The sequence below is a fragment of the Oncorhynchus gorbuscha genome, linkage group LG15 (assembly GCF_021184085.1).
Source record: "Oncorhynchus gorbuscha isolate QuinsamMale2020 ecotype Even-year linkage group LG15, OgorEven_v1.0, whole genome shotgun sequence".
Classification (NCBI taxonomy): Eukaryota; Metazoa; Chordata; class Actinopteri; order Salmoniformes; family Salmonidae; genus Oncorhynchus; species Oncorhynchus gorbuscha.
In genome coordinates, this window is record NC_060187.1 from 25,229,442 (window position 1) to 25,250,512 (window position 21,071).

Genomic DNA, 21,071 nt, shown 5'->3' on the forward strand with positions numbered 1-21,071 from the left:
TACCCCTCACCCCCCCATCCACAACCTCCCCCCCCCCCATTGTTGATAATGAAGAACCAAGGGCCTCTACTCGCCAGAGGGTCCAGTCAGAAGAGCCAAGGGCCTCTACAAGCCACCGATGTGATTCCAAAACACATAGTATACAGCCCAAATATGCAAAAGTTTGGCACAAAACCACTGAGCCACGGAAGGAGATCTTTACCTGCTGCTACTGTTGAAGATCAGGCAGGATATGACAAAGCTTCTCACTGGCCAATCAACACGATGCACCGGTTCCAGAGAAGTCGTCATTGTGACAAACCTACTACCTATGTATGTGAGAAATGCAAAGCGCCACTGCACATTGAGTGCTTCAAGATATACCATGGACAGTAGAAAAGGAGATAAGAGTGAATGAAAAAGGCCTGAAAAAGACAATAAAATAAAAATAGAAAAGTTTATAAAGGGTGAGGAGAAGCAGTACAACGGACTCTAAGAAGAAAAGTATAGTTGACGAAAAAGACAATCAAAATAACAGAAATGTTTTTGGAAAAGAGGATCAATTGATTCAAAACATACAATATGTGTTAGGGCAGATGAGTGAGGAGGTGTGGAGTCAGGCGCAGAGAGCAAAAGATGTGGGAAAAAAAACACGTTTTAATGTGCCGGATAAATAACATGAACAAAAGTAGGAAAACAAATGAACAGAAATATAAATGGACAGCGTGAAACCCAAAATACAAACAAAATACACTCAAACAAAGAACAGACAAACAAGCCCGCACGAAACAGAAGCGGGCTGAACAAACTATATATAACCCTATCCTAACAACCAAACAAGAAACAGGTGCTACCAATCAGACAAAACCAAAGGAACACAGAACAACGGATCGGTGATAGCTAGTATACCGGTCGTCACCGAGCACCACCCGAACAAGAAGGGGAGTCACCTTCGGTAATATTCGTGACAGTATGACAGTAGGTCTGACTGATCACAGTTCAAAATAGTGATGCACAAACTAATCTTGCACTTGGTTCTGAAGCCTACCTCTATGATATAAATATATATAAGCACTCATTGTGCAGTGGCGCTTTATATATATAGTTCCACTGCACAATTGTATTTTGTTCAGTGTAGGCCTCTACAGGCTACCTCTATCCTAAATGTTACCTTTATGTTCAGTGGGAATGAATCACAGGACTGCTATACTGTTGTTAGTGAATGTTGCACTAAAATGTTACAATGAATATTGCACTAAAGTACAAGTTCAAATGTTACAATAAAGTTACAATATTAATGTTTCAATACATGTTGCACTAAAGTAACAATGTTGAAATACGTTGATGGTTGTTGTCTTTTTGTCTTTGCTCTCAGTATTCATATCGTGTTGTATAAGGGTTTTTGATGTGTAAAATAGTCACACGAGAATGTGACGGGCATTCTAGTAGCAATGCTGGGGACTGCTAGCGACAGAGTTTTAAATGTGTTAATAACTGGGTTGGGATATAGAAGAACTTTGATAACTGCATAGGGGAAATATGTTAATTCAGTATACGTAACATTATCCCACCGGTCACAATTGTGACCGACCATAAAACACACCTTTACGCCTACTTTTGCATTATTATTTTTTAAAGAATGATTGATTACTTCAAAGGGTTTCTAATGAGACTTGATTTGGATATTTTCATGTCTGGGAAAAATTTGGGATTAAATGGGTTAAACTCAGTTTTTCACAATTCCTGACATTTAATCCTAGTAATAATTCCCTGTTTTAGGTAAATTAGAATCACAACTTTATTTTAAGAATGTGAAATGTCAGAATAATAGTAGAGAAAATATTTTATTTCTTTCATCACATTCCCAGTGGGTCAGAAGTTTACATACACTCAATTAGTATTTGGTAGCATTGCCTTTAAATTGTTTAACTTGGGTTAAACTGTTCTGGTATCCTTCCACAAGCTTCCCACAATAAATTGGGTGAATTTGGCCCATTCCTCCTGACAGAGCTGGTGTAACTGAGTCAGGTTTGTAGGCCTCCTTGCTCACACGCGCTTTTTCTGTTCTTTCCACACATTTTCTATGAGATTGAGATCAGGGCTTTGTGATGGCCACTCCAATAACTTGACTTTGTTGTCCTTAAGCCATTTTTCCACAAAGACTCATTTGCGACCAAGCTTTAACTTCCTGACTGATGTCTTGAGATGTGGCTTCAATATATCCACATAATATTCCTGCCTCACAATATCATCTATTTTGTGAAGTGCACCAGACCATCCTGCAGCAAAGCACCCCCACAACATGATGTTGCCACCTCCATGCTTCACTGTTGGGATGATGTTCTTCGGCTTGCAAGCATCTCCCTTTTTCCTCCTAACATAACGATGGTCATTATTGCCAAACAGTTCTATTTATGTTTCATCAGAACAGAGGACATTTCTACAAAAAGTATAGTCTTTGTCCCCATGTGCAGTTGAAAACCGTAGTCTGGGTTTTTATGGCGGTATTGGAGCAATGGCTTCTTCCTTGCTGAGCGGCTTTTCAGGTTATGTCGATATTGTAACGGCGTTCGTCTGTTGAAAGAGAGTCGGACAAAAATGCGGCGTGGTGGTTACTCATGTTCTTTAATGAAAAATGAACGATACATGAAATAACTATATATACAAAACAAGAAACGAAACGCGAAAACCTATACAGCCTATCTTGTGACAACAAACACAGAGACAGGAACAATCACCCACAAAACACACAGAGAAACCTAGGCTACCTAAATATGGTTCCCAATCAGAGACAACCAGCCAAGCCTATGCTAGACACCCCTACTCAGCCACAATCCCAATGCCTACTAAAACCCCAATACGAAAACACAACAAAAATAAACCCATGTCACACCCTGGCCTGACCAAATAAATAACGAAAACACAAAATACTAAGACCAAGGCGTGACAGATATAGGACTCGTTTTACTGTGGTTATAGATACTTTTGTACCTGTTTCCTCCAGCATCTTCACAAGGTCCTTTGCTGTTATTCTGTGATTGTGACCAAAGTACGTTCATCTCTAGGAGACAGAATGTGTCTCCTTCCTGAGCGGTATGATGGCTGCGTGGTCCCATGGTGTTTATACTTGTGTACTATTGTTTGTACCGCTGAACGTGGTATCTTCAGGGGGATGGAAATTGCTCCCTAGGATGAACCAAACTTGTGGAGGTTTACACATTTTTTTCTGAGGTCTTGGCTGATTTATTTTGCTTTTCCCACGATGTCAAGCAAAGAGGCACTGAGTTTGAAGGTAGGCCTTGAAATACATCCACAGGTATACCTCAATTGTCTCAAATGATGTCAATTAGCCTATAAGAAGCTTCTAAAGCCATGACATAATTTTCTGGAATTTTCCAAGCTGTTGAAATGCACAATCAACTTAGTGTATGTAAACGTCTGACCCACTGGAATTGTGATACAGTGAATTATAAGTGAAATAATCTGTCTGTAAACAATTGTTGGAAAATGCCTTGTGTCATGCACAAAGTAGATTTCCTTACAAACTTGCCAAAACTGTAGTTTGTCTATTAAAACTTCTTAGGGCTGAGATCCAATTAACGGGATCGGTATGACAACAGCCAGTGAAAGTGCAGGGCACCAAATTCAGACAACCGAAATCTCATAATTAAAATTCCTCAAACATACAAGTATCTTATACCATTTTAAAGGTAATCTTTTTTTCATCCCACCACAGTGTCCGATTTCAAATAGGCTTTACAGCGAAAGCACAACAAACGATTATGTTAGGTCAGAGTCACAGAAAAACACAGCCATTTTCCAGCCAGAGAGTGGAGTCACAAAAATCAGAAATAGAGATAGAATTAATCACTAACCTTTGATGATCTTCATCAGATGACACTCATAGGACTTCGTGTTACACAATACATGTTTGATTTGTTCGATAGCGTTCATATTTATATAAAAAAGTCTCACTATACATTGGCGCGTTATGTTTAGTAGTTCCAAAAACATCCAGTGATTTTGCAGAGAACCACATCAATTTAAAGAAATACTCATTATAAATGTTGATCAACAGATGTGTATTTCCTGAAATTCTTAGTATTAATTAATTAATACAAGTGTTTTTACATAGAACTTTAGATAAACTTTTCCTTAATGCAACTCCTGTGTCAGATTTTTAAAAAGCTTTACGGAAAAAGCAAACCATGCAATAATCTGAGTACAGATTACCAACAAGCCAAAAAGATATCCGCCATATTGTGCAGTCAACAGAAGTCAGTAATAACATTATAAATATTCACTTACCTTTGATTATCTTCATCAGAATGCACTCCCAGGAATCCCAGTTCCACAATAAATGTTTGTTTTGTTTGATAATGTCCAAATAGCTACTTTTGTCAGCGCGTTTTGTAAACAAATTCAAAGTCACGAAGCGCGTTCACTAGGAGCAGACGAAATGTCAAAAACTTCCGTTACAGTCCGTAGAAACATGTCAAACAATGTACATAATCAATCTTTAGGATGTTTTTAACATAAATCTTCAATAATGTTCCAACCGGAGAATTCCGTTGTCTTCAGAAAAGCAATGGAACGGGAGCTACCTCTCACGTGAACGAGCGTCACGCGTTTGTGGCACTCTGCCAGACCACTGACTCAAAGAGCCCTTATGAGATCCTCCTTTACAGTAGAAGCCTCAAACAAGTTCCTAAAGACGGTTGACATCTAGTGGAAGCCTTAGGAAGTTCAACATGACCAATATCCCACTACATTGACCAACCTTTATATTCCCACTTCCTGGTTGGATATTTTTCTCAGGTTTTTGCCTGCCATATTAGTTCTGTTATACTCACAGACATCAACAGTTTTAGAAACTTCAGAGTGTTTTCTATCCAAATATACTAATTATATGCATATATATATTAGCAACTGGGACTGAGTAGCAGGCAGTGTACTCTGGGAACCTCTGGGCACCGTACTCATCCAAGCTTCTCAATACTGCCCCAGCCATAAGAAGTTTCAACAAGATATTTGTGGAGTGGTTGGAAACAAGTTTTAATGACTCCAACCTAAGTGTGTAAACTTCCGACTTCAACTATAACATGTCTCAGAGTATAACATGTCTCGTTAGTAATGTCTTATTAGTAGCGAGGATAACATGTCTCTGTGGTTAACATGACTTTAGATTACATGAGAATAACATGTCTCATCAGTGTAGTTTGATGGTATAACATTATTAAGTATGGAGATAAGAAAGAAGAGAGAACGATTTCCGAATATGCTGTTAAATATAACTAGTGTAAATATCTAAACCCCTGTATGAATAGAACACTAGTCTAAAAGAGGAATTTGTGATGTAACACAAATGTATAATGGTAACATAATATTGAGTTGGTCGGAAACTCTCCAGCGCGCTTACAATAAACAATGATTCAATTAAGATTGACTTGTGTTCCCGTGTAAGAATTTCCACAACATAGCGTCAATGATATCTGACAAGGCGGTAACACTTTATATTATGTTGCCCCTATTACTATCAGTATCAAAACAGTTCACTGTATCATACCTTAAGGGTCTAGTGATGAAAGCCTGGTAGTGTGGTTGAAAGTCTGGTAGTGTAGGTGAAAGCCTGGTAGTGTGGTTGAAAGCCTGGTAGTGTAGGTGAAAGCCTGGTAGTGTGGTTGAAAGCCTAGAGAGCCAATCCAGCTGACACTAAACTGATTGGAAGTAGAGGTAGTGGTACAGTGCCTGCAAAATAGATAACAAAAGTGCTCCAAAGATAGAAATCAGCCAGGTTTCCATCTAATTGGCGACAGATTTTCATGTGAATATCCTCAAATCTGCATAAAACAATATGTGCATTTTCCCACCAGAGATGTGTTTTGATCAAATTGATTTGTTGCAGATAAAAGGCTTCGCGTGATGACATAGTGTACATAAAAATACCCATGTACCGAATATAAAATACAAATTAAATGGGTTTCAATCGCATTTTAAACTCTATTGATGGTTTGCACACACAAAATAGAGCGTTATGTAGCAACTGTGCCCACTCTGGTATTGACACGTGCACTCTAGCCGACAGCGCAGCCCTTGTGCTGTTGTCTAGAGCCACGTATTGCCTACATTATGAGATTATTATGGACAAAAGAGAACGATTATTTTTATTTGTCAAACGGCAGCCAAGATGATTGTGTCACCAGAGTAAGACCCTCGAAATGTATTGGAAAGGTGCATCAAGCTCATCACCATGCACTTTCACCACCCTGTGAAGTTCATCACAATATTTTTAATCTGTAGCCTAACAAACTGCATGCATTCCCTCCCAGGAGTCGTAGTGGGAGGCCCACACAACTTGTCATCACATTTTGCGAATAAAAGCATTTCCACCGATATTTCTGGCATAATTAACTTTACCAACACAAAAAGATTCCATCTAATCTTGTGTATTTTGTTTTATCGACATTTGGAAAGTTTACCGAAAGTGTTTCTGTTTCCATCAGGCCTGTCATTACATTTTTTATCCAACATGTACTTTACTCGCACAAAAAGGTTGGAAGGAAAACTGGTTAGTGTCTCAGTCACCTTCATCCCCTGGGCTATTTTAGGACTCGCCAGTAGGGGTCGAAACAGTATCAAATTGTCATATTTGAGTAAGAGTAAAGATACCTTCATGTAAAAGTTACAGAGTAAAATACCACTTGAGTAAAAGTCTAAGAGTATTTCATTTGAAATATATTTAAGTATCAAAAGTAAATGTAATTGATAGTATACTTAAGTATCAAAAGTACAAGTATAAATCATTTTAAAAAATCCTTATATTAAGCAAACCAGAAGGCACAATTTGTTAAAAAGATAGCTAGAAACACACTCCAACAACTCAGACATAATTTACAAATCAAGCATTTGTGTTTATTGAGTCCGCCAGATCAGATGCAGTAGGTATGACCAAGGATGTTCTCTTAATAAGTACATGAATTGGACCATTTTCCTGTCCTGCTAAGCATTCAAAATGTAACAAGTCATTTTGGGTGTCAGGGAAACAAACTCAGTAAAGTAATGTGATTACGTTTAGTTACTTTTAGATTACTTTCCTCTTAATTAAGAGGCATTAGAAGAAGACAAAAATGTATGTTACCAATTGAACGACATCTATTGCAGGATAAATCAATGTTAACGTTTACATTTCTGTAGCTGACCATATATGGATGTTCAATTTTACTTTATGGGTTGGTTAAGTAGGTTTCTTCTAACCCATCACTTTCTACTACATATAATACGATTAAATTATATATTTACATTAAAAACCACAGTCAGTCTATTCCAGTCATTCCAATAAATCTTATACCCCTTGATCTTCAAGAATAGGACTTTGAAATATAGAAGTATATATTAACCAAATTGTTTTACCTGAGCATAACCCAAAAATGAAGGACTTATTAGCCAACCATACTTTGTTGTTTATGATTTTGTTGTCATGGAGGACTGATTGGGCTCATTGCTTCGAGTTCAAAAATAAATGCTGGGCTCACTTTTGAACTGTGCTATTTACATGTGAAAAATGAATGCCATATGCTGCATTTTCTATAGGCCTGTTGTTTAACTTTTTGTTGGTGACACTTTTATATCTTGATAATATGCAGCTGTTTAAAGGGCAAATCCAATAACAAAATGGACACCCTGCCTCTGTTTTGGTAAAAGTCTGAGGGATGGGCCTGGAGAAATGTAGCCACTCTCAGATTAATAGACAGAGCTACGGATGCATGGGCTGACCATCAATGATATCAAAATTATTATTTTAACCATGTTATGAAGCTATAGAGTGTTTGTTTACATTTACAATGTTTACAAACATTGGAGAAAAACAAGTTTATATTTTGGGTTCTGTGACAGTTGAGTGTGACAGTTGAACCAAGCTAATGAGGCATTTCTAAGTTATATTCTTCAAGAAGCAATGGATATATATGTATATATGTATATATTGTATAAGTCCAAAAATGTATGGAGCAACTACAATATGCCCCTTTAAGTCTATCAAAAGTGTGCGAGTTTGAGCATGTGTCCATTATGTCACACCCTGATCAGTTTCGCCTGTCCTTGTTATTGTCTCCTCCCCCTCCAGGTGTCGCTTGTTATTCCTGGTGTATATATGCCTGTGTTTCCTGTCTCTCTGTGCCAGTTTGTCTTGTATGTTTCAAGTCAACCAGTGTGGTTTTCCCGTGCTCCTGCCTTTTCCCTATTCTCTTTTACTAGTCCTCCTGGTTTTGACCATTGCCTGTTTTCTGGACTCTGTACCCACCTGCCTGACCATTCTGCCTGCCCTGACCTCGAGCCTGCCTGCCACACTGTACCTCCTGGACTCTGAACTGGTATGGTGGACCTTTTGTCTGTCCACAACCATTCTTTTGGCTACCCCTTTTGGAAGTAATAAATATCAAAGACTCAAATCATCTGCCTCCCGTGTCTGCATCTGGGTCTTGCCTTGTGCCCTTATACATTAGGCCTATGGATTTATTTATTTTATCAGCATGAATTACATTGAGTAATAAAAGCTGCACTTTTATTCCATAGGCTGGGATCCGCACTATGCAGCTGTTGCAAGAGCGAATTTTTTCACTGGCTGTCCACTGGTTTGAAAAACAATGATTGATAGGCAGCTTAAACTTCTTGAATTCAACCATTATTGGGTTCAAATACACATTTATATATGTGAACAGCCATCCTCAACAACCACAATCCATAAGGCACAAATAGCTAAATGAGAGAGCAGCAGTGAGATTCACATCAATTCGCTATCTACAAGACCCTGCTAGGTAAAGTCGACCCCTATCTCAGCTCGCTGGTCACCATAGCATCTCCCACCTGTAGCACACGCTCCAGCAGGTATATCTCTCTAGTCACCCCCAAAACCAATTCTTTCTTTGTCCGCCTCTCCTTCCAGTTCTCTGCTGCCAATAACTGGAACGAACTACAAAAATCTCTGAAACTGGAAACACTTATCTCCCTCACTAGCTTTAAGCACAACTGTCAGAGCAGCTCACAGATTACTGCACCTGTACATAGCCCACCTATAATTTAGCCCAAACAACTACCTCTTTCCCAACTGTATTTAATTAATTTATTTATTTTGCTCCTTTGCACCCCATTATTTTTATTTATACTTTGCACATTCTTCCATTGCAAAACTACCATTCCAGTGTTTTACTTGCTATATTGTATTTACTTTGCCACCATGGCCTTTATTGCCTTTACCTCCATTCTCACCTCATTTGCTCACATTGTATATAGACTTGTTTATACTGTATTATTGACTGTATGTTTGTTTTACTCCATGTGTAACTCTGTGTCGTTGTATCTGTCAAACTGATTTGCTTTATCTTGGCCAGGTCGCAATTGTAAATGAGAACTTGTTCTCAACTTGCCTACCTGGTTAAATAAAGGTGAAATAAAAATAAATAAATAAATGTAGATATCAATAATAAGTGGTATACGTATCACCGTAGACTACACCACTCCTGTCATACAAGTGCTTATTCAGGTTGGATAATCTTTGGGTGCTGACAGCAGTCACACTATTGGAAGACATAGATTGTACTGTAGCCTACAAAAGCCTATCCTTGCTCTTTTCCTGCGATTGATCAAACACATTTGGTGTGTCATCATAGTGGTCGCTGACTTGTGGTCAGACTTGCTCAGGTGGAACAAACTTAAAGGTGTGCCTTTTTTCAATGCTGATTTGAATGTCATTGAGAAAACAGAGAAGTGTCAAATATTTATTTCCGCAAACATCTTTTCTGAATATAAAATTAATCCTCGAAATAAAATAGTTTTTCAAAAGTATCTGTAATATGATTACAATATTTTTGCTGGTAACGTAACGGATTACAGTTTCAGTTTTTTGTAATCCATTACTTTCCAACCCTGCAATAAATACATTCATGTTTCTATATCTGAAAGTATTAGGCCTCAATGTTGTGTAAGTGTTATGTTATGACTGCAGTAGTCTTTGCAGTTAGTGCGTCAATGTACCCTAAAGGTGACGATGGCTGAGAATAAGAGGGCTGAACTCTAGTTTAGTCACTGCAGGCAAAAAGAAAAGGAACAATCCACACACTGTGGTCTAAGTGTGTTTTAGAGAAACATCACATTGACCCACGTATTTTTGTGATGTAACAGTTAACGAATTCTGCATATAAAAAAAGATGATGCATTATGAAAGATAGAGGCTTGTGACGTTCAAAAAGAGACCCATGAAATTATAAAAAGGGACAGTGCACTTGCCAGCCCATGAAAAATGTATTTGGCTTGAGAGAACCCAGTTGATCCTGTATTATTTGAATAATGCTGTGGTCATAAATCTAATGCTTCGTGTTATAGTATATGGCATTTAGCTGAGGCTTTTATCCAAAGCGACTTACAGTAATGCGTACATCCATTTTCTTTTACATATGGTGGTCCTGGGAACCAAACCCTCTATCCTGGCATTGAAAGTGCCATGCTCTGCCAGCTGAGGTACAGAAGACCATGTGATAACCTTATAATGACACTGTTATGAGACTGTGCGAGGTCTCATATGTCCTAGAGTGGACCTAAGCTTTCTGTCTTGATCTATCTAGTCTGTAGCCTACAGTCTGTATGTCTGAATGCAAAATCTTACAAAAAGAACACATGACAAATCACATGTGAACATACGTGTGTCAACAAATCACGTTATGTTTTCCGCAGTGAAAACAAAGGCAAGGGTAACATAACCAAAGATAGGGAAACATGCAAGAAGAGGGAGGCGTTTTATTTAATAGTGTTATCGTAAAATTATGTTTCGTTGAAAAGTTTGGGGTCACATAGAAATGTCCTTGTTTTTGAAAGAAAAGCACATTTTTGTCCAATAAAATAAATAGATCAGAAATACAGTGTAGACATTGTTAATGTTGTAAATGACTATTGTAGCTGGAAACAGCTGATTTTTGAAAGATCTACATAGGCGTACAAGAGGCCCATTATCAGCAACCATCACTCCTGTGTTACAATTTCACATTGTGTTAGCTAATCCAAGTTTATCATTTTGAAAAGGCTAATTAATCATTAGAAAACCATTTTGCAATTATTTTAGCACAGCTGAAAACTGTTGTGCTGATTAAAGAAGGAATAGAACTGTCCTTCTTTATACTAGTTGAGTATCTGGAGCATCAGCATTTGTGGGTTCATTTTACAGGCTCAAATTGGCCAGAAAGAAAGCACTTTCTAATGACACTTGTCAGTCTATTCTTGTTCCGAGAAATGAATGCTATTCCATGCGAGAAATTGCCAGGAAACTGAAGATCTCATACAACGCTGTGTACTACTCCCTTCACAGAACAGCACAAACTGGCGCTAACCAGAATAGAAAGAGGAGTGGGAGGCCCCGGTGCACAACTGAGAAAGAGAAGTACATTAGAGTGTCTAGTTTGAGAAAGAGACGACTCACAAGTCCTCAACTTGGCAGCTTCATTAAATAGTACCCGCAAAACACCAGTCTCAACATCAACAGTGAAGAGGCGACTCCGGGATGCTGGCCTTCTAGGCAGAGATGCAAAGAAAAAGCCATATCTCAGACTGGCCAATAAAACTAAAAGATTAAGATGGGCAAAAGAACACAGACACTGGACAAAGGAACTCTACCTAGAATGATTCACTGTTGACGTTGAGACTGGGGTTTTGCGGGTACTATTTAATGAAGCTGCCATTCTTCCTTGTTTCTCAGGCTCTATTAACTTACATCGATAGCTTTTTAGTTTAGTTTAGTTTATTTTATTTTTACAGGGACAGTGCACATTAATCAACGTTTCAGTAAAAGTGCCGGTTTTAGCCAGCCGGCTCATTTTCAACCGCAGTCCCTGGGCAGGTTATTAAAAACAATTACAATATAGACAATAGCACCATAGAACAAGCAAGACATAGCAACATAGGACAAGCAAGACATAGCATACAGACAGAGCAACATAGGACAAGCAAGACGTAGCATACAGACAGAGCAACACAGAACAAAAAGCAGCAAAACAAAATTCATAAAAGCAACAAAGTGTTTCCACACCTCACAAGCTACAGACAACAGACAACATGGAAAGCGGCAACACACAGCTAGGGACCATGTTCACAAATCTGATTGACCTTTAGCCAGGTCCTCAAGCATTTTGTGAAAGTGTGATATGAGGTGCAGTTATGTGTGTCTGATGGCAGTGTATTCCAGACATGGGAAGCTCTCACAGAGAATGCAGATTTACTAAAGGTGCTTTTCCTTAGGGGAACTATACAGTCACCTCTCATGGCAGACCTTGTGGATCTGCTGCCATATGTCTGGGTTTTCTGTTTAACAAAAATATTGAGTGGAGGGGGAGCCAGGCCATTAAGGATCTTGAATACAAGACATGCGTCGGTGTATTGCACAAGATTTTCCCAACTCAAGAGCTCATGTTTTCTAAGGATGTGACAATGATGATGGCTATTGGGCTTCCTATCAAGCACTTTGAGAGCCTGTTTGTAGACAGACTGAATAGGTTTTAATGTTGTACAGCAAGCTTGGGCCCAACTAGTCAAGCAGTATGTTAAGTGGGGGAGTATCATAGAATTGAAGTACAGTTTTGCTACCTCTAGCAGCGGTTAACTGCAATCTTCAAGTCTTTACACAGATGTTTTATGGGAGTCAAGTCTGGGCCTTCGCTGGGCCACTCCACATTATTGTTCTGAAGCCATTCTAGTGTTGCTTTGGCTGTAGTTAGTGCTGTAGCTGTGCATGGTTTTCTCCAGACATAGCGTTTTGCATTCAGGACAAAGAGTCTCATCAGACCACAGAATATTTTGCCTTATGCCTTCAGACTCTTTCACGTGCCTTTTTGCAAACGCCAGGCTTACTGTCATGCTCCTTTTTCTCAGGAGTGGGTTCTGTCTGGCCACTCTGCCATAAAGCCCAGATTGGTGAAGTGCTTCAGAGACTGCTGCATTCTGGCATGTTCTCCCATCTCAACCAATAAACTCTGTAGTTCTGTCAGAGTGGTCATTGGGTTCTTGGTCACCTCCCTGATCAAGGTCCTTCTTGCCCAGTTGGTCAGTTTGGTCCAATGGCCAACTCTAGGCAGAGCCTGGGTAGTTCTGTATTTTTTTATATTTCACAATGATGCTCTTGGAAACTTTCAAAACTTTATAAATGGTTTTATACCCTTCCCCACATACTGAAAATATCATTCATGTATGAGTTCAAAAATGGATGTAGTAACTAAGGAATGCCCCTTTAGTAACCTTCATATAGCAGAACTACACTACAAAAGTATGTGCACACTTGCTCTTCTGGGAAGGCTTTCCATTCAGCCACAAGAGCATTAATTAATGAGGTTGGGCATTGATGTTCAGCGATCAGGCCTGGCTCTCAGTCGGGATTTCAATTCATCCCAACGGTGTTCAATGGGGTTCTTCCACACCGATCTCGACAAACCATTTATGTATGGACCTCGTTTTGTGCATGGGGGAATTGTTATGCTGAAACAGGAAATGGCTTTCCCCAAACTGTTGCCACAAAGTTGGAAATACAGAATCGTCTAGAATGTCATTATATGCTGTAGCATTAAGATTTCCTTTCGCTGGAACTAGGGGGACTAACTCGAACCATGAAAAATAGCCCCAGACCATTATTCCTCCTCCACCAGGAGGTACTATGCATTGGGGCAGGTAGCGTTGTCCTGGCATTCGCCAAAACCAGATTCGTCCTTTGGACTGCCAGATGTAGAAGCATGATTCATAACTCCAGAGAACACGTTTCCACTGCTCCAGAGTCCAATGGCAGCAAGCTTTACACCACACAGGCCGAAGCTTGGTATTGTGCATGGTGATCTTAGGTTTGTGTGTGTCTGCTCGGCCTTGGAAACCCATTTCATGAAACTCCAGAAAAACAGTTATTGTTCTAATTTCGCTTCCAGAGGCAGTTTGGAACTCAGTAGTAGGTGTTGCAACCGAGGACAGACGATTTTTACACAATACCCACTTCAGCACTCTGTGGTCCCATTCTGTGAGTTTGTGTGGCCTACCACTTCGAGGCTGAGCCATTGTTGCTCCTAGACGTCCACTTCACAATAACAGCAGTTCTTGCAGGGCAGAAATTTGACTAACTGACATGCTAGAATGGTGGAATCATTTGACGGTGCAACATTGAAAGTTACTGAGCTCTTCAGTATGGGCCATTGTCTATGGAGATTGCATGTCTATGTGCTCGATTCTATACATCTGTCAGTAATCGGTGTGGCTGAACTAGCCAAATCCACAAATTTGAAGCGGTGTCCACATACTTTTGGATACTGTTCAGGAGCCTTTTGGTGTCAGACTTGATGCACTGCAAATTTCACGTGAAACGTACTGTTATGACTTTAAGTACTGTTCCCTGAAGAAGGGAAACGAGGTACGACATATTATGGGGGAGTCGCACTCTGGTGACTTAGGTTGGAGAATCTACAATCACGCTCGACAAGGCCAATGAAATCTGCGCCTTGCTTCAAGCCCCGCATTCCACAGGTGATAAGCGTGGGGCTCGGATTCATTCCTTCAATTTAACACCTCTCTTTACGGAGCCCAGGAGTTGTCAGTGCGGGTCAAACATGTGTTGTACCTCGTTTCCTTCCATCAGCGAACAGTAGTTATAGTCATAACGTTACATTCCTTTTCAGTCAGTCAGTTTCGGTGCATATTATGGGGAAATATAATCCCTCCCCAAGCCAACCCCAATGCATAAGGTGACTCACCTTAGTGTCGTCTGGGGCAAACTGAGTACCGGAAAGGTGTACAGACAACGGGTGGAGGTCCCCAACACATTTAACCATTTAGCCAAAGCCATGAGCAGAGAGATTTTGTAAGAGAGTATCTTCATGTCCACTGACTCCAGAGGCTCAAAGGGGATCTCACACAATGCCTCCAAATCCAGCGTCAAGTCCCATGTGGGCGCAATAGGTTTAGATACTGGTCTGAGACAATGTACACCTTTCAGGAACCGCACCACCAGGGGGTGAGCCCCAGATAAGGCTCCATCAATGTCCACATGACAGCTGAGATAGCAGCCATGTTCACTTTTTGCTCAAAAAGCTCATCTAGGAACACAAGGATGTGTTCAAAAGGAACAGGTCTTTATTTTGGCACCAGAGCTCAAGCGCTTGCCACTTATACAAATACAGACCTTTCGTGGAGGGCGCCCTTGCATACTGCATGGTAGAAATAACATTCAGAGGTAAACCCCTAGCTAGCAGATTGGCCTTCTCAGGGGCCAGGCCCAAGGGAACCAAATCTCTGGAATCTTGTGCCAAACCTGTCCTTTCACGTGGGACAACAGATCTTCGCAAATTAAGCCTGCCTGGGCCAATGGGGAGCCACAATAATGAATTATAAGTCCTCCCGGCACACTCTCTCTAATGTAGGCTGAATCGGAACCAGTGGTGGAAACGCGTAAAGGAGGATCTGAGGCCACTGGTATGACAGAACGTCCGTTCACCATGGGGTATTCGATCCCTTATCAAGAAAAAAAGACGACACTGTCTGTTTTCCAGCAATGAGTAAAGATTTATGTTGACCCTGCCGAACCTCTCCCATATATGGACAACCTCCCACTCCTGAGGACGAGCCCCCCACCCCCCCACCCCCACCCCCGAATAGCAGATCCGCACTCGAGTTGAGGCAAATGTGAACTGCTCCACAGCAACAGGGAGCGAGCCAATGTGAGGAGTGGGAGGGACTGAGTCCCCCCCCGTCTGTGGATATATGCCACCGTCGTCATGTTGTTGGTTATAACCAGCCCATGTCGGCCCGGAAATGGGAGAGGAGGCACCTGAGTGCTAAGTAGACCTTCAGAAGTTCCAGGTAATTGATATTCCTGGCACTCTGTGACACTGTCCATACTCCGAGAATTGATTAACCCTCGCACAACACGCCCCACCCTTGTAGGGATGCGTCTGTTGTGACCACCTTGTGGGAGAACACCTGACTCATGAGAACCCCTTGTGACAGCAACAGGGTATCCCTCCGCTGGGCCAGTCCTGAAGGCATATCAGGGGTAGCTTAATCGAATGGTTTAGGTGGCGAGATGCATCAAAGCCTGGAATGCCCGCAGTAAAAATAGTCCCAGGGGAATGACCACTATCATAGAAGCCATTATCCCCAGTAAGCACAAGAACTGGCGAAAACGTACGGTATGCCCCAATCAAAATTGGGCAGAAAAAGTGATTTACGCATGAGACCAAAGACTATCGCTTCATAATGGAACTTTCTGCGACTGGGGTACAAGAGCACGTGAAAGTATGCATCCTTTAGGTCGATGGTGGTGAACCAGACCACTTGGGGGTACTGTTGTCACCATGGGTGTTTGGGGGGGCTGGCAAGGTAGAACCCGATCGATCCTGCGCCACCTCCCATCCCCGAGCTAGGGCTGTCTCCTTCCCTGTGCTGTGGCAGGACCATCTCTCACCTCATCTCCACAAAATAATTTAAGGAATAAATCTGAGCCTCACGCTTATCACCTTTGACAGGCGGGGTGTCCACCGAGGCAAGGATTTTATTGGCCTTGTCAGGCGGGATTGTAGATCTTCAAACAAAGTCGCGAGAGTGGGACTCCCCCACAGTGTGTTGTACCGAAGTTGTCTGTCTGAAAGGGAACTGCAATTCACATGTGATGTAAAAACATGCTGTTCGCTCAAGTGAATAGGTGGTGTTAACATGTAAACTCTAGATTGAACACACGTGAACATATGATTTGAAATTTAAGATCAACATGTGAAAACAGTTATTTTCAACTGCAAATTTGACGTCTTTTTTTGTAATGGATCCCACATCTGAATCCTAGATATGCAATACTCTAAGCTGACCTACTTGTATAATATGTGCATGATGAGTAAATACTTTAATTGTGCTATTTTGGTCCAATGATGCCTTCTAACTTTCCCCAATAATGTAATCTGGAAGTGAAGTGAATGTGTGTGCTTTATGTGAATGAACATAGCTGGTCATGGGTACAGAAGTCAGACATCTGTAGAAGAATCTGTTTGCTGTGAGGCTGTGAGGAGCAGTGTGCCTGATAGAGCAGAGCTACAATACTGAATGTAGGCTTCTCAGCATGTGACATGTGCAGCTCCAGCAGACAGCGGCCACGTGAGACAGACAAAGAGACGGCAGAGAGATGAAAGGTCAATGGTTAGGAAGCAATAATAACAGGGATTCACTTTAGTTAGATGTTTAAAGAAAGAGAAAGGGGGTGACATGTGCACACACATGACACACACACACTCTCACACAATTGCCGGGAGGTTCTCCATGTCGATTAGTCATCTACAGCAGAGGTAAAGAGAAAGAACGATTGAGAGAGAAAGAAGTGGCTGTATGATTTGAATGACATCAGCGATGCCAGCAGCATTAGTTAGCTCTGACTGTAGTAGCCGTATGAAAGGTGTGTGTCCTTGGTACCAAGTGGGCAGACATCTCTCATCACTTTCCTTTTGTACGGGTCTTCCTAGTATTGAAAAGGGCCCCATTTGATTTGCTTGCGGCTGATTCTCTCCTTGTGACAAACAAACTTTGCTTCTGTCTGGCGTTGCCTGATGTGGAGGGAAGTTAAAGGAAAAATACTTTGGCACAGGGCTTTTAAGAGTGAGCATTCTGACAGCTATGTATATTTCTGATTGAATATGCTATGAAAAGCACTGTTTTTTCTCTTTGTGCATACTGTCACAATTGTCATTGGTGATATCAAGGGATGGCATGTTCATTGTTGTTCAGTAATTGGCAGCTACATTCTTCCGACTCCCCAATGATTTGACAGGAGACTAGAAAGGGTTGTTCAGCAGTGAAGTGCACGTGCCAATTATGCCCCTGAACAAGAGACAGATAAAGAGAGAGAGATAGAGAGAAGGGACAATGAAAGAGAAACAAAGGGAGAAAGAAATAAAGCGCTAGAGAAAGAGACAACCCTGGCTCTCTGCACTTCGTTTGTGCTGTTGCTGGAAAATGGGAAGTATTTCTGCTCCACCATGTGAAATAAAAAGAAACACATCCAAACATTTCCCATGCTTAGAAATGTGTTTTCTTCTTTCTCTACTGTCTAAGAAAAACACTGCTAACATGTATCTGAGCTGCTGCTGTGTTTGCCTCCCAACACCCTGACCATGAGACCTCACTCCACTACAGCCACCCCCTGTTGTTTCCTGCTGTGGATGAATGCCCCTGTTCCCCATTTGGCATCGCAGCACTGGATGGTTGAGTTATGTGTTTGTGTAGTGTTTGTGTATAAGTGCATCCGTCTATGTCTGTGTGCACATTCACTTAAACATTGGTGGGTTCTGAGCAAGGTTATTATAGTTTTGTGAGTTTCTATTAATTTTTATTTCTATTCATTTTTAGATTTACACTACCGTTCAAAAGTTTGGGGTACTTAGAAATTACCTTGTTTTTGAAAGCAAAGCACATTTTTTGTCCATTAAAATAGCATCACATTGATCAGAAATACAGTGTAGACATTGTGAATGTTGTAAATGACTATTGTAGCTGGAATCGGCTGTTTTTGGGGGGAATATCTACATAGGCATACAGAGGCCCATTATCAGCAACCATCACTCCTGTGTTACAATGGCATGTTGTGTAAGCTAATCCAATTTTATCATTTTAAAAGGCTAATTGATCAATAGAAAAGCCTTTTACAATTATGTTAGCACAGCTGAAAACTGTTGTCCTGATTAAAGAAGCAATACAACTGGCCATCTTCAAACTAGTTGAGTGTCTGGAACATGAGCATTTGTGGGTTTGATTACAGGCTCAAAATGGTCAGAAACAAACTTTTTCTCTGAAACTCATTAGTCTGTTCTTGTTCTGAGAAATAAAGGCTATTCCATGCGAAAAATTGCCTAGCACTGAAGATCTCATACAGCGCTGTGTACTACTCCCTTCACAGAAAAGTACAAACTGGCCCTAACCAGAATAGAAAGAGGAGTCGGAGGCCCCGGTGCACAACTGAGCAAGAGGACATGCACATTAGAGTGGTTAGTTTGAGAAACAGACGCCTCACAAGTCCTCAACTGGCAGCTTCATTAAATTGTACCTACAAAACACCAGTCTCAATGTCAACAGTGAAGAGGCGACTCCGGGATGCTGGCCTTCTAGGCAGAGTTCCTCTGTCCAGTGTCTGCGTTCTTTTACCCATCTTAATCTTTTCTTTTTATTGACCAGTCTGAAATACGGCTTTTTCTTTGCAACACTGCCTAGAAGGCCAGCATCCCAGAGTCGCCTCTTCACTGTTTACGTTGAGACTGGTGTTTTGCAGGTACAATTTAATGAAGCTGTTTTAGTTTCGGTTTTAGTTTTAGTGCTTGGGAAGGTAAGGAGTCACTTATGTGCTGTCGGCCTATAGTAGGGGTTCTCAAGTAGTATTTGAGATGGTCCAGTCACACAAATGTCCTAGGTGGCAAAGGCCCGGAAAGATATTTTGATTTATTGGCGTAGTAACAAACCCCACCTCGCAATCCATAGGACCCCAAACTGTTCAAACTGTTCACACCCTTCTTGTTGGCAGAGAGACAAATTAGCAGTTTAAAGCTTATTATGCCATCAAGCAAACAAAACATTTAGCCATTTTTTCCCTGAAATTCCCCAAAAATGTGTGTCTTATTTGTGTTTATATCCTTACCAAATTCCAAAAATATTTGGACAGTATAGCTGTCGTACCTAGGTCTTTATCCAATAAATGTTTTGTGGGTGTTGTTCAGATTAAAGTTGGGTTTGATTGGGATTGTCCCTTTTATCTCTATTCTACTAAAGCTGCCATCTTCTGACACTACAACGCATTTGCTTTTGTACTTTCCAGCAATTTACTCACCAGCTTGAGAACCTTGAAAACCCCATTAGAAAAAAGCTTAAAACCCAAGGTTTAGAAGGGATTTTTTTTAAACTAAACATAATTTATGATTGTTTTGATTTGAATTTAGTTTGTTTTGCAGTCAAAGATTATAGCTTCGGTAGTTTTATTTTTTCAAATGTTTTTTTTTTTTTTTTATTCCAGTCTACTAAATAGTTTTTCCACTTTTAGTTATTATTTCAGTTTCAATTTTGTTTACTATAATTTACTATAATGTCGCTACAATCATATATAGGGCAATATGACACCAATCTCGATGACACACTCCGCGCCATTCATCATGAGCCGTACGTCCGTTACCAAAAACTACACACCAAATTTTTTACAGGTTCGTTAGCAAAATCTTTAGCCAGGAACTAGCTCAATATCTTGCCGTTGGATAAGAACAAGGCAACAGAGTCCATAAAGGGACCATTAGACTTGACACCTTTCGGACTGAATAAGTTTGTAGGTGCAACATTTTTGATTACATTTATAATTTATCACTCTCACATGCTGATTTTTATCATCTATGCAGCACTCCGCCAATCAGGCCTTTATGGAAGTGTCCAGATAGAAGCCAATCCTAAGTAAAAGGCACATGACAGCCCGCTTGGAGTTTGCCAAAAGGCACCTAAAGGACTCTCAAACCATTAGAAACAAGAGTCTCTGGTCTGATGAAACCAAGATTGCACTCTTTGGCCTGAATGTCATGAGTCACATCTGGAGGTAACCTGGCACCATCCCTACGGTGAAGCATGGTGGTGGCAGCATCATGATGTGGGGATGTTTTTCAGTGGCAGGGACTGGGGGACTAGTCAGGTTTGAGGGAAAGAAGAACAGAGCAAAGTACAGAGAGATTGCTGATGAAAACCTGCTCCAGAGCGCTCAGGACCTCAGACAGGGTCTGAATACTTATGTAAATGTGATATTTAAGTTTTTTATTTGTAATACATTCGCAAAAATGTATTAAACCCTTTTTTGGGGCATTTTAGTATAAGTCTCTAACAACAAAATGTGGAAAACGTCAAGGGGTCTGAATACTTCCTGAAAGCACTGTATATCATTTGGCTGTATGTATTTTTAGATATAGGCCTATTGTAAATGTGTATTAACGTTGCATCACCATCTTTATTGCAGAAATAAATTAAAGTACAAACATAACTTTAAGCAACATATTATTTTGACAGGGGTAATGAATTGTCAATTG